A 10,102-nucleotide genomic window follows, 5' to 3' on the forward strand; every position below is an offset into this window, starting at 1 on the left:
GGGGCCGGGGCTGTGGGCGGGGGGCACTGGCACTGCGCAGGGATGCGGCCGGTGGTGACGGGGGAGGGGTCGGGGCTGTGGGCGGGGGCGCGGCGCAGGGATGCGGCCCACGGTGACGGGGCTACGGGGAGTGGCGGCTGGTGCAGAGATGCGGCCCGCCGTTGATGGGGGCGCGGTGACGGGACACCGGGGTGGGCGGGGGGCGCCGTGAGTGTGGAGGCGGCACTGGCGCGGCACAGAGACCCGGGTGCCAGGTGGGGGCGGTTCGCCAACTCTCACTGCAGACAGGCCGTGGGGTCCGCGTGGTCCAAGTTAGCTGTCAGCTTGGCTCTAGTTTTGTTTGGTTCTGGAGTCTCCACCCTCATCATATTCAGTAGAACAGGCCTTCCGCCCTGCACGGGTCCTTCAGCGCGAGGCAGATGTGGGAACGGGTGCAGAGGGAAAGTGACTTGTCCAAGTCCTTCTGTGAGGGACACCTGGGCAAATTCAAGCCCAGCTCATTTTGAGGCAGCTGCGCGCTGCACACTAGTGTGGTCAGAATGTTCGAGGTCCCGCCTGCGCTCTTCAGATGGCTCAGCCTTCTTGCCTCCCCGCCTTTGCGCTGGTGGTCCCTGTGCCTGCAGCAGTTTTCCCACAGAGGTCTGTAGCCCTGGGGTGTCTACTCAGATGCCACCTTATCAGTAGAGAAGAAGGGTACAGTCTAGTGCTAGTAGTGCCATCCCTGCCTTTGTAGATGTTTGAGTGTTTTTGTATTTTCTGATTAATTTTTGAAGTGGCACATGCAATAGAATGGTTCTGGTAATTTTTTTTTTTTGGAGTGGAACCAATAAAACAAATATGCTCTCTGAATATGTAAAAATATAGTTTGAAGTGAAATTATTCTACCACCCAAAGATAAGCACAATTAATGTCTTTTTATGACCCTTTGTTCTGTCCATGTAGTTTTTCTTTTATAAATGAGATTGTATAATGTAATTTTACGTGTGATCACACGATGTCCGCCCCGTGCAGTAATTGCTGTCGCGCTGTACTTCCCACAGGGCGTTATTTACTGCCTTGTACTGGCTGCACCCTTGCTGGTCTGCTCCAGGCCACGGCTCGCGTGCTGTCTTGTCTTGAGTTTATCTTTGCTCCAGAGTATTTTGTCGCAACTTACAAACCCTCTAGCTACCGTTTCTAGATCTTAGTTTCCTTATATACCAGATTGAGAAAAATCCTGTCCTCCCTGTCACCATTTTCTCTCCCTGTTTCTCTTTTTTTCATGTTTATTTTATTTTAGAGGGGGAGAGAGAGAGAGACAGAGCACGGGCAGGGGAGGGGCAGAGAGAGAAGGAGACACAGAATCCGAAGCAGGCTCCAGGCTCTGAGCTGTCAGCACAGAGTAGGACGTGGGGCCCGAACCCACAAACTGTGAGATCATGACCTGAGCCGAAGCCGGGCGCTCAACCAACTGAGTCCCCCAGGCGCCCCTCCCTGTTTCTCCTGAACCAAGTTCAGTTAAGCCTTTAGTCCTACCTCTTCTCTGAAAGTGTTCCTGTTGGGGTCACCAGTGTCGTTACATCGCCAAGTCTGCTGTGGAAAGCCTTTGACCTGGCTGCCTATGGCCTCCTCTTGTCTCCTGGTGGCACTGACTCCACCCTGGTGGTTCTCCTTGAAGGTGGCTGGCTGCTACCTCCATTCGCTGGCCCCTTCTCATCTCCCTTGCTTTAAATATTATAAGGCCTCGGGACAGTCCTCAGGCCTCCTCGCTGGTCTGCACACCCAGGCGGCCACATCCTCGGTCACGGCCGTGGGTCCTGTGCCAGCATCTCCTGAATGTGGAGCCCGCCTGGATCTTCCCGTGCCGGGTTCCACACCGCGCTTTTACCTGTGTGAGCGCTGCTGCTCACGCACTGTTACGTTTCGTTTGGAGGGAGCTCCACGTTGCGGTTCCTCAGGTCAGACCCCTCGTGTGATTTGTTTTTCTTGCACATCCTCAGTCTGATCTGCCAGCACTTTCCAAATAGAATTCGAACCCGGTTGCTTCTCACTGCCTTCTTGGCCGCTGCTGTCCTTCTAGCCCCCGCCCCCCATCTCTTACCTGGGTTATTCTCCTCCCTGCTTTGCCTGCTCCCCTGAGCTGTTCTGCACTGGAATTTCAACACAGCAGTGGGGTGATATTTTTATTATTTTTTAATATTCATTTTATTTTAATTATTTTATGTTTATTTTTGAGAGAGAGAGAGAGAGACAGACCACGAGTGGGGGAGGGGCAGGGAGTGAAGGAGACCCAGAATCTGAAGCAGCTCCAGGCTCTGAGCTGTCAGCACAGACCCCAGTGTGAGCTTGAACTCGTGAACCGCAAGATCATGACCTGAGCTGAAGTAGAACATTTACCCGACTAAGCCACCCAGGCACCTGTTTATTTTATTTTACTTATTTATTTTTAATGTTTATTTATTTTTGAGAGGGAGAGAGAGAGCATGAGCAGTGGAGGGGCAGAGAAAGAGGGAGACCCAGAATCTGAAGCAGGCACCAGGCTCGGAGCTGTCAGCACAGAGCCCGATGTGGGGCTTGAACTCATGCATCATGAGATCATGACCTGAGTCGAAGTTGGATACTTAACCAACTGAGCCACCTAGGCGCCCTGCCATTTATTTATTTTAGAGAGAGAGCGTGCACGCACATGCTGTGAGAGAGGGAGAGAGAGAATCCCAAGCAGGCTCCATGCTTTCAGTGAAGATCTGGACATGGGGCTCAAACTCACCAACCGAGAGATCATGACCTGAGCTGGAGTCGGATGCTGAACTGACTGAACCATCCAGGTGCCCCTGGGTGATTTTCTTTTTTTTAATAGTTTATTGTCAGATTGGTTTCCATTCAACACCCAGTGCTCTTCCCCACGGGTGATGTTTTAAAAACAGAAATCAGGGGTGTCTGGGTGGCCCGATCAGTTGGGGGTCCGACTCTGGCTCAGGCCATGGTCTCTCGGTTGGTTTCAAGCCCCGCCCACCTCGGACTCTCTGCTGTCAGCCTGGAACCCACTTCGAATCCCCTTCCCTGCTCACACGTGTCATCTCTCTCTCTCTTTCTCAAGAGCAAATAAATATTAAAACAAGAGAAAACAAATCAGATCATGCACTTCTTTCTCAGAGCTCTCCATGCTTTCCCGTCTCCCTCAGGAAACCAGCCAAAAGATCCTAAGGCAGTTTATGAAGCACTTGGTGACCAGGTCGTTGCTGTTACCTCATGTCCCCTTCACCTCATCCCTTGTCCCCTGGTCCAGCCACACCCAGCTCAGGACCTGGGCATGCCCTGGCTCTGTCTGGAATGTGGGTCCTTACATGCCATGGTTTGACTTCCTCTTTTCAGAAGCTCCTCTTCAGAGAGCTGCTGCAGGACTCAGCGCCTTGCTCATGTTCCTCACTGTCCTTGTCCCTTACCTTGCTATTGCCATTGCACTTGTCTGCCACTTACAGCTTTGCGTATTGCCTGTCCCCCTTCTGGGGGCGGGAACGTGCTGTGTTCACGCTCATGTCCCCAGTGACTCACTTAGCGTTTGGACTAAGTGTGTAATGAATATTTGTTGACCAAACGTATTAATGAACAAATTCTTCCCTAAAGCAGGTGGGTTTGGTAGGACCTAGGCGTACGGGGGTGATGAATGGTTCTAGGGGACGCTGAGGAAGCGAGTTCACATACTTAGAAGAGGGAGGCTGGCTCAGATGCATGCCGGAAGCAGAGCCTGATGTAGGTAGAGGTGGAAGGGAGGGAGTCAGGTGGGAGGTGAGAGGGCTTGGCCCATTCAAGGAAAGAGTCTGTCACCTGACCTTGCACCCAACTGAGTTGAGTGGCCAGCCGCCTGTGGCCTCTCTTCACGTGGACCGTCTGCAGGGCCCGTCCTGTGTGCTGGCAGTGAAGTCCCTCTGTCCACCCCTGCTCCCATCTTTACGTCCCTTTCCTTCTCCCTCACAGCTTTGTAGCTGCGCAGCGTGGCCTCTGGGGTCCCTCACTCGGATGGGCCCCTCCAGCGCCGGGGGCTCTGCGGTCCCAGCCTGCTGCCCCTCGGCTTGGGCTGCAGCCGCAGGAGGCAGCGCGAGCCTTTTTGTGCAGGTGCGAGAGCAGCGGCTTCCTCGGGCCGGCCCTGCTCCTCAGCCTCCCGAGGGGGGCCAGGTCTGGCCCTCAGTGTTTTCTTCCGGGCCCGGTGTCCTCTGGGTCTGTATTCTCAGCCCTGCCCTCTGGGGCTTCTGCTTTATTTCTGGTCAGTGGAGATTTTTATATTGTTTTGGTGCATTATTATAGAAATAAAATTTAAAAATAATTTATTAAAAAATTTTTTAATGTTTTATTTATTTTTGATACAGAGAGAGACAGAGCATGAGAGGGGGAGGGGCAGAGAGAAAAGGAGACACAGAACCGGAAATAGGCTCCAGGGTCTGAGCTAGCTGTCAGCACAGAGCCTGACGTGGGGCTTGAACCTACAAACATGAGATGTGACCTGAGCCGAAGTCAGAGGCTTAACCGACTGAGCCACCCAGGCGCCCCTAAAAATAATTTAGATACTGAGTGGGAGGGAAGGTCTTTGCATAACCTCACTGTCGTGTTACTTAGCTTTCTGAGAAGTTTGATATATGTTGTGTAATTTCCGCAGTTCACCCCAAACAGGTCCCTAGCGGTGCCAGCGTGCCCAGCTCCTTCTGCCAGTCCTTTCTGGGCTGTCAGTTAAGGAAGTCAGTGCGGACACACTTGAGTCTGGCTTCTCTCAGTGAGCCGGCGCATTTGCGGTTCCTCCAGGTCGCTGCCCGCACCCGGAGCTTGTTTGCTTTGCTGCGGAGCGGTGTGGGCACACGGTCCCCGGGCCCCTGCTGAAGGGCCTTTGGGTTGTGGCGGGTCCTCTGATACAGGTAGCGCGTGAGTAACTCGCGCTGTGTGACGTTCACGCAGTACGGAAATTTCTCGTAGGATGACGCGCTCCCCTTCGCTCTTTCTCCCCGTTCCTGACTTCCTCCCCAGGACTGAGTGGGTGTCCGTTTCTCCAGGTTTCTTTCTGTGCACTGGAAGCAGTATCATGATGTACTGTGAGGGCGCTGTTTCTCACAAGGGGCTGATAATTGGTTCTTGGAAGGAGGGTGAAAAAAATATTAGGATAGTGGTTTAGGTCTCACAAAGGGTCAAGTACTTCAATAGATATGTAGCAGGCTGTGGGATTAAAAGTTCACAGGGTGTGGGGGAGGTTGGAGAGAAATGTCTAAGCAGGGCCCGCAGGGGCTGGGGCAGAAGTTGAGAAACGGTGGCAGTATAGCGAATCGGGTCGTGCCCCTCTTTAGGATTTGTGTCCGAGGAAGGACTTCTTCAGTTTGCGGACTTTTCCTCTCAGGTTGAGATGGACCCTGTGTGTGTGGGGAGCCCAGGGCTCTCCACTCCGTCAGGGTAAGGGCCTGCCCCGCCTGCCACCCCTGGAGACCCTTGGCGTCCCAGCCCGTGAAGGTAGAAGGGACACGGAGGCCTCGGTCCCTGTTTCTGCACTGTGGTGCTGCGACACGGCACGTGACACTGCGAGTCCACGTTGTTTTAACCTCACTTTGGCCCAGTTTAGGTCACTTGGCATTCACGTGTCTTAGGAGTGAGTGTGGGGCCTTCGTAATCTGCTGTGAGGTGGGAAAAGCGTGAACATTTTGTCAGTGTCTGGGACTCTGCTTACAGCCCTTGGTTTTTTCTGTAATATTTTACTATGAAAAATGTCAGAGACACACAGAGGCCGAGAGGAGTTTGCAGTAAGCTACCTACGTAGCCATGACCTAGTTCCTATTAACATTTCTCCATGCGCGCTTCATCACCCGCCCATCTGTCCGTCTGTCTGTCCGCTTTTTAAAGTTCTGGGAAGCATTTCAAGGGAAGTGAAAGTAGTGTCTTTAGTATGTTAGAGCCTCGCCTCCTTTTTCTTTTCTTTTCTTTTTCTTTTTTTTTAGTTCCCTCAGACAGGGTTACTTGTTCCTTTTTTTTTTTTTTTTTAAGGTTTGTTTTTAAGAGAGAGACAGTGCGAGCAGTGGAGGAACAGAGACAGACAGAATCCGACGCGGCTCCAGGCTCCCAGCTGTCAGCACAGAGCCCGACGCGGGGCCTGACTCATGAGCTGTGAGCTCATGAGCCGAGGTCGGAGCACCTAATTGACTGAGCCACCCAGACACCTCTGTTTTCTAGCTTTTTATTTTATGTAAGAAGGCTGTGGATCTTATAGGACTGGCACAATGGTCTTTGCACAGCAGGGAAAAAAGAAAAACCATTTTTAAATGTGTTCATATACTTACATTTTTGTTAAAAATACCTAAATATTTCCCCATTTCTTTTTTAAAGTTTATTTATTTTTAGGGAGAGTGTGTGTGCAAGAGCTGGGGAGGGGCAGAGAGAGAGGGAGAGAGAATCCGAAGCGGGATCCAGTCTCTGAGCTGTCAGCACAACTGACATGGGGCTCGAACACATGGACCTTGAGATCATGACCTGAGCTAAAGTCGGATGCTCAACCGACTGAGCCATCCAAGCCCCCCCCGCCCCCCCGCCATTTTTTGGTGTTTACTGGTTACTTAGGGGAGCGTGAGACACCTCCTAGAAAGCACTTGAGTGCAAGTTTACCAGGGAGGAGAGGGCAGAGGGCACTCTGCAGAAGGAAGTTCTGGAGCACGGCTCTGCTTTCTCTGGAGACGAGGGAGGTTTCATGTGGCTGCAGATGGGGGCTTGTGGGGGGGTCCTTGTGGCGTTGCTGCCACTGCCGGGGTTGGGGTCTGGTCTCCATCCTGGCCCTGGCTCTCCTCAGGCTGCTTCCTCCTAGAACCAAAGTGTGGTGATGCCTGGATCTCACCGGCTGCAGTCCCGATCTGTCCCTGCACCGAAGGAGCTCAGGCCGCAGGCAGGCCTGGCCTGGCCTGTGGGGGCACCGCTCCCCTCGAGCCCCAGCATCGTTTTCCCCCCTTTAATTGTTTTTTTTTTTCATGTTTATTTGAGAGAGAGAGGAGAGAGAGAGCGAGCCCTCACTCGAGCGAGTTGGGGAGGGACAGAGGGAAAGAGACAGAATCCCAAGCAGGCTTACGCTGTCAGTGCAGAGCCCAACATGGGGCTCGAACTCATGAACCGTGAGATCATGACCTGAGCCTAGATCTAGAGTCAGACACTTAACTGACTGAGCCCCCTAGGTACCCCCACCCTGGTCTTTCTTAGCTCACCCGGGGCAGGATGGAGAGCCCTAGGGGTGGCAGGGCTGGACTGAGGCGCTGGTTTTCAGGAGTGGGGGCTGGGTGCGCTTCAGCTTCTCAGTGCAGAGAGGCTGAGTTGAAAGGAGAAGCTTTACTTGATCCTTATTCCCTTGGTTTGTTTTTAGTCTCAATGTTAACTTTACTTTAAAATTCAAATAGCGTTAAGTGAAGGTCTGAATTCTCTTTCAAAGATGGGTAAGGTTAAAGCCGTTGGGGGCCCCTGTCCTAAAGTCTCCAAGCCTGTTTCCCTTACTCTCGTTGAGCCCTGCCCTGCTGCCCCTACAGCCCTCCATCTGCCTGGGCGTCCTTGCTTGGGGGCTGTTTCAGTAGCAGAACTAGATGTGTTTTAAGGGAAAAAGCCGGGAGTTTGACTGACTCCTGGTTCTCGTCCCACAGTGCGGGTTGTTCCCCTGTCGCTAACTTTCCCTTTCCACTGGTGACCACGTTGTCCTTCCTAGAGTTCCGTAGTTTCTGTTTGTATTGGCTTTTAGGGAGTTCTTCATCTTTGTTGAATTATTTTTGATTAAAAAAACATTTTTAATGTTTATTTTTGCGAGACAGAGCATGAGCGGGGGAGGGGCAGAGAGAGAGGGAGACACAGAACCCGAAGCAGCTCCAGGCTCTGAGCTGTCAGCACAGAGCCCGATGAGGGGCCCAAACTCACGAGCCGTGAGATCATGACCCGAGCTGAAGCCGGACGCTTAACTGACTGAGCCACCCAAGCGCCCCTTAACTTTGATTTTTGAATATGTGACTCTTTCACATGATTCTGAAAATCAAAGTGATACAAGACGGTGTACATGGGAGTGTCACTTTCTCCACTGCCTGTCACTCTGCCTGCAGCACACTCAGCAGGTCATCATCAGCCTCCTTTATCTCTGGCTTATTCTTCATGAGTCCCTTTTTTGCATGAGCAGATATTTATGGAACATCAGTGCTTGTAGATTGTTGTAGTGAATGTGACTAGGAAATATGATTTTAAGAAAAAATTAGGTGTGTACAGGTATGTAAGTATCGGGATTTTTTTTTGGAAGACTGTGGGCAAGCTGTGTATTTATATGTCTGTGTCCACCTCTTAGGCAAGGGTGGTGTCTCACGTATGGTCTACACTGGGCTCATGTGAGTCCGTGTTAGCTCCTGTTAACACACGAGAGCTTTCTCTTCGTTTGTGCGCCGCGTGGTGCCACACCGAACGGAGGGCCAGACGGACGATGAATTCAGCCCGTCTCTGCAGTGTGGACAGACGTGTGGTTTGTTTCTGATGTTTTGTGTTTACAAGTAAAACTTTGTGCAGACGTGTTTCTGTGCTGGAGGTGGAGACCGGGCGCAGCGTGAGCGCGGCACGGCACGGGGTCTGCGCAGCGGCGCCGGGCCGGGCGGGCCCCCAGCGGCTCGGAGCCTGGCTTCCGCACTGTTCGGTCTGGTGGACAAGAAGCGACACTTCAGCCCAATTTTGCTTGCAATTCTTTGACTAGGAGCGATGATTTACAGGTTAATGAGCTTGAAAAGTTCAGCTTCAAGTCTTCTCTTGGAGTTGTACCTTGTTTTACTGGTTTTTTTTGTAAAGGAAATCTCCTCTCCCAAGTAAGGACTGGGGTGAGCGAACGGAGTCATGCATGTAGCTCACTACTGTGAGCAGCCTCTAGCAACTCTGTGTTTTGAGGGATCTCAAGGGCCATGTCGGGGCTCTGGTTTTTGCGTTTGGGGTTTTGGGCTGGTCATTATTTTCCGCAGCCGGACTGTCTTCTGACACCACCGTGTCTGCCACTCTGCGTGTCCTCACAGCCTGTGGGGGGCTCTGCGCAGGGCATGGGTGGTGTCGTGGTTGCTGAGGAGCACTTCCCCACGGGGACAGCAGCCCTCCCTGTGTGATGAGCAGTGATGAACAGTGTGGGATGGACAGTACCCCAGCCGGAGTGTGTGTGGGGGGCACCAGGACCGCGGCAGTGACACTGCAGAACTACCTGAAGCAGGAGATGGCCCCAGCTTGATCTGGGGAAATGTGGGGGCAGGGGGGACGGGGTTTGGGAAGGCAGCAAGACTCATGGCTCGAGCTCCCAAACTGTTGAAGAGGAAGAAGACGTGTCCTGATCTCCCGCTGCTCGGACTCTGGCTGATCCCAGATGGAATGGAGGGTGGGCAGCAGGAGCAGTCCCCGGCCTACTCGTGTGCTCGGAGCAGCTGCTGTAAGTGCCCAGTCTCCCGGGCCCTTCACCCACCCTCTTAAGGGTTCTGACCCGGCAGCCCTCCCCTACACTGAGAACCGGGCCCAGGCAATACTCCTTAGAGTGGCATCTTCCTGGCGTCCAGCTGTGCCCCTTTAGGATGTCATTGTTGCTCTGGCAGAGCAGCAGCGGGCACAGATTGGCCGTGGCTGGCACCATCCTGCCGGCGGCGCTGGTGACTGTTGCGTGCAGCAGTCTGAGGGCTTGCTCTAGCCTGGTGCCACTGACGTTGACCTTCTCCCGAGCAGGGCCCATGTGGGACCATGAGCGTCAGGGTTGGCTCCAGCTCTTTCTCATGGACCTTGAAAGCAGACACAGCCACCATTAGAAAAAAATGTTGTTTTGCTGTTGGTGGTAGTTGTGCTGTCTATTGGGGTAACTGTGGCACATTTTAAGGGAAAGCTGCTTCAGGGAAGCAGTTTCTTTACATTGTGGTTGGTTGGCTTTATTTCCCTAACTTGACCATAAGCTTACTGAAATCAGGATTCACTTAAAAAATTTTTTTTCTTTACATTTATGTATTATTGCGGGACAGAGACAGAGCACGAATGGAGGAGGGGCAGAGAGAGAGGGAGACACAGAATCCAAAGCAGGCTCCAGGCTCTGAGCTGTCAGCACAGAGCCCAGTGGGGGGCCTGAACCTATGAACTG

At 52.8% G+C, this 10,102-nt stretch overlaps 1 protein-coding gene across 1 annotated transcript in view; it reads left to right on the plus strand.

The window, feature by feature from the left end:
* Positions 1-10,102, plus strand: part of EP400 (E1A binding protein p400) — a 92,112-nt gene that overhangs the window by 395 nt on the left and 81,615 nt on the right. The window lies entirely within an intron of this gene.

The sequence above is a fragment of the Suricata suricatta genome, chromosome 14, assembly GCF_006229205.1.
Source record: "Suricata suricatta isolate VVHF042 chromosome 14, meerkat_22Aug2017_6uvM2_HiC, whole genome shotgun sequence".
Classification (NCBI taxonomy): domain Eukaryota; kingdom Metazoa; phylum Chordata; class Mammalia; order Carnivora; family Herpestidae; genus Suricata; species Suricata suricatta.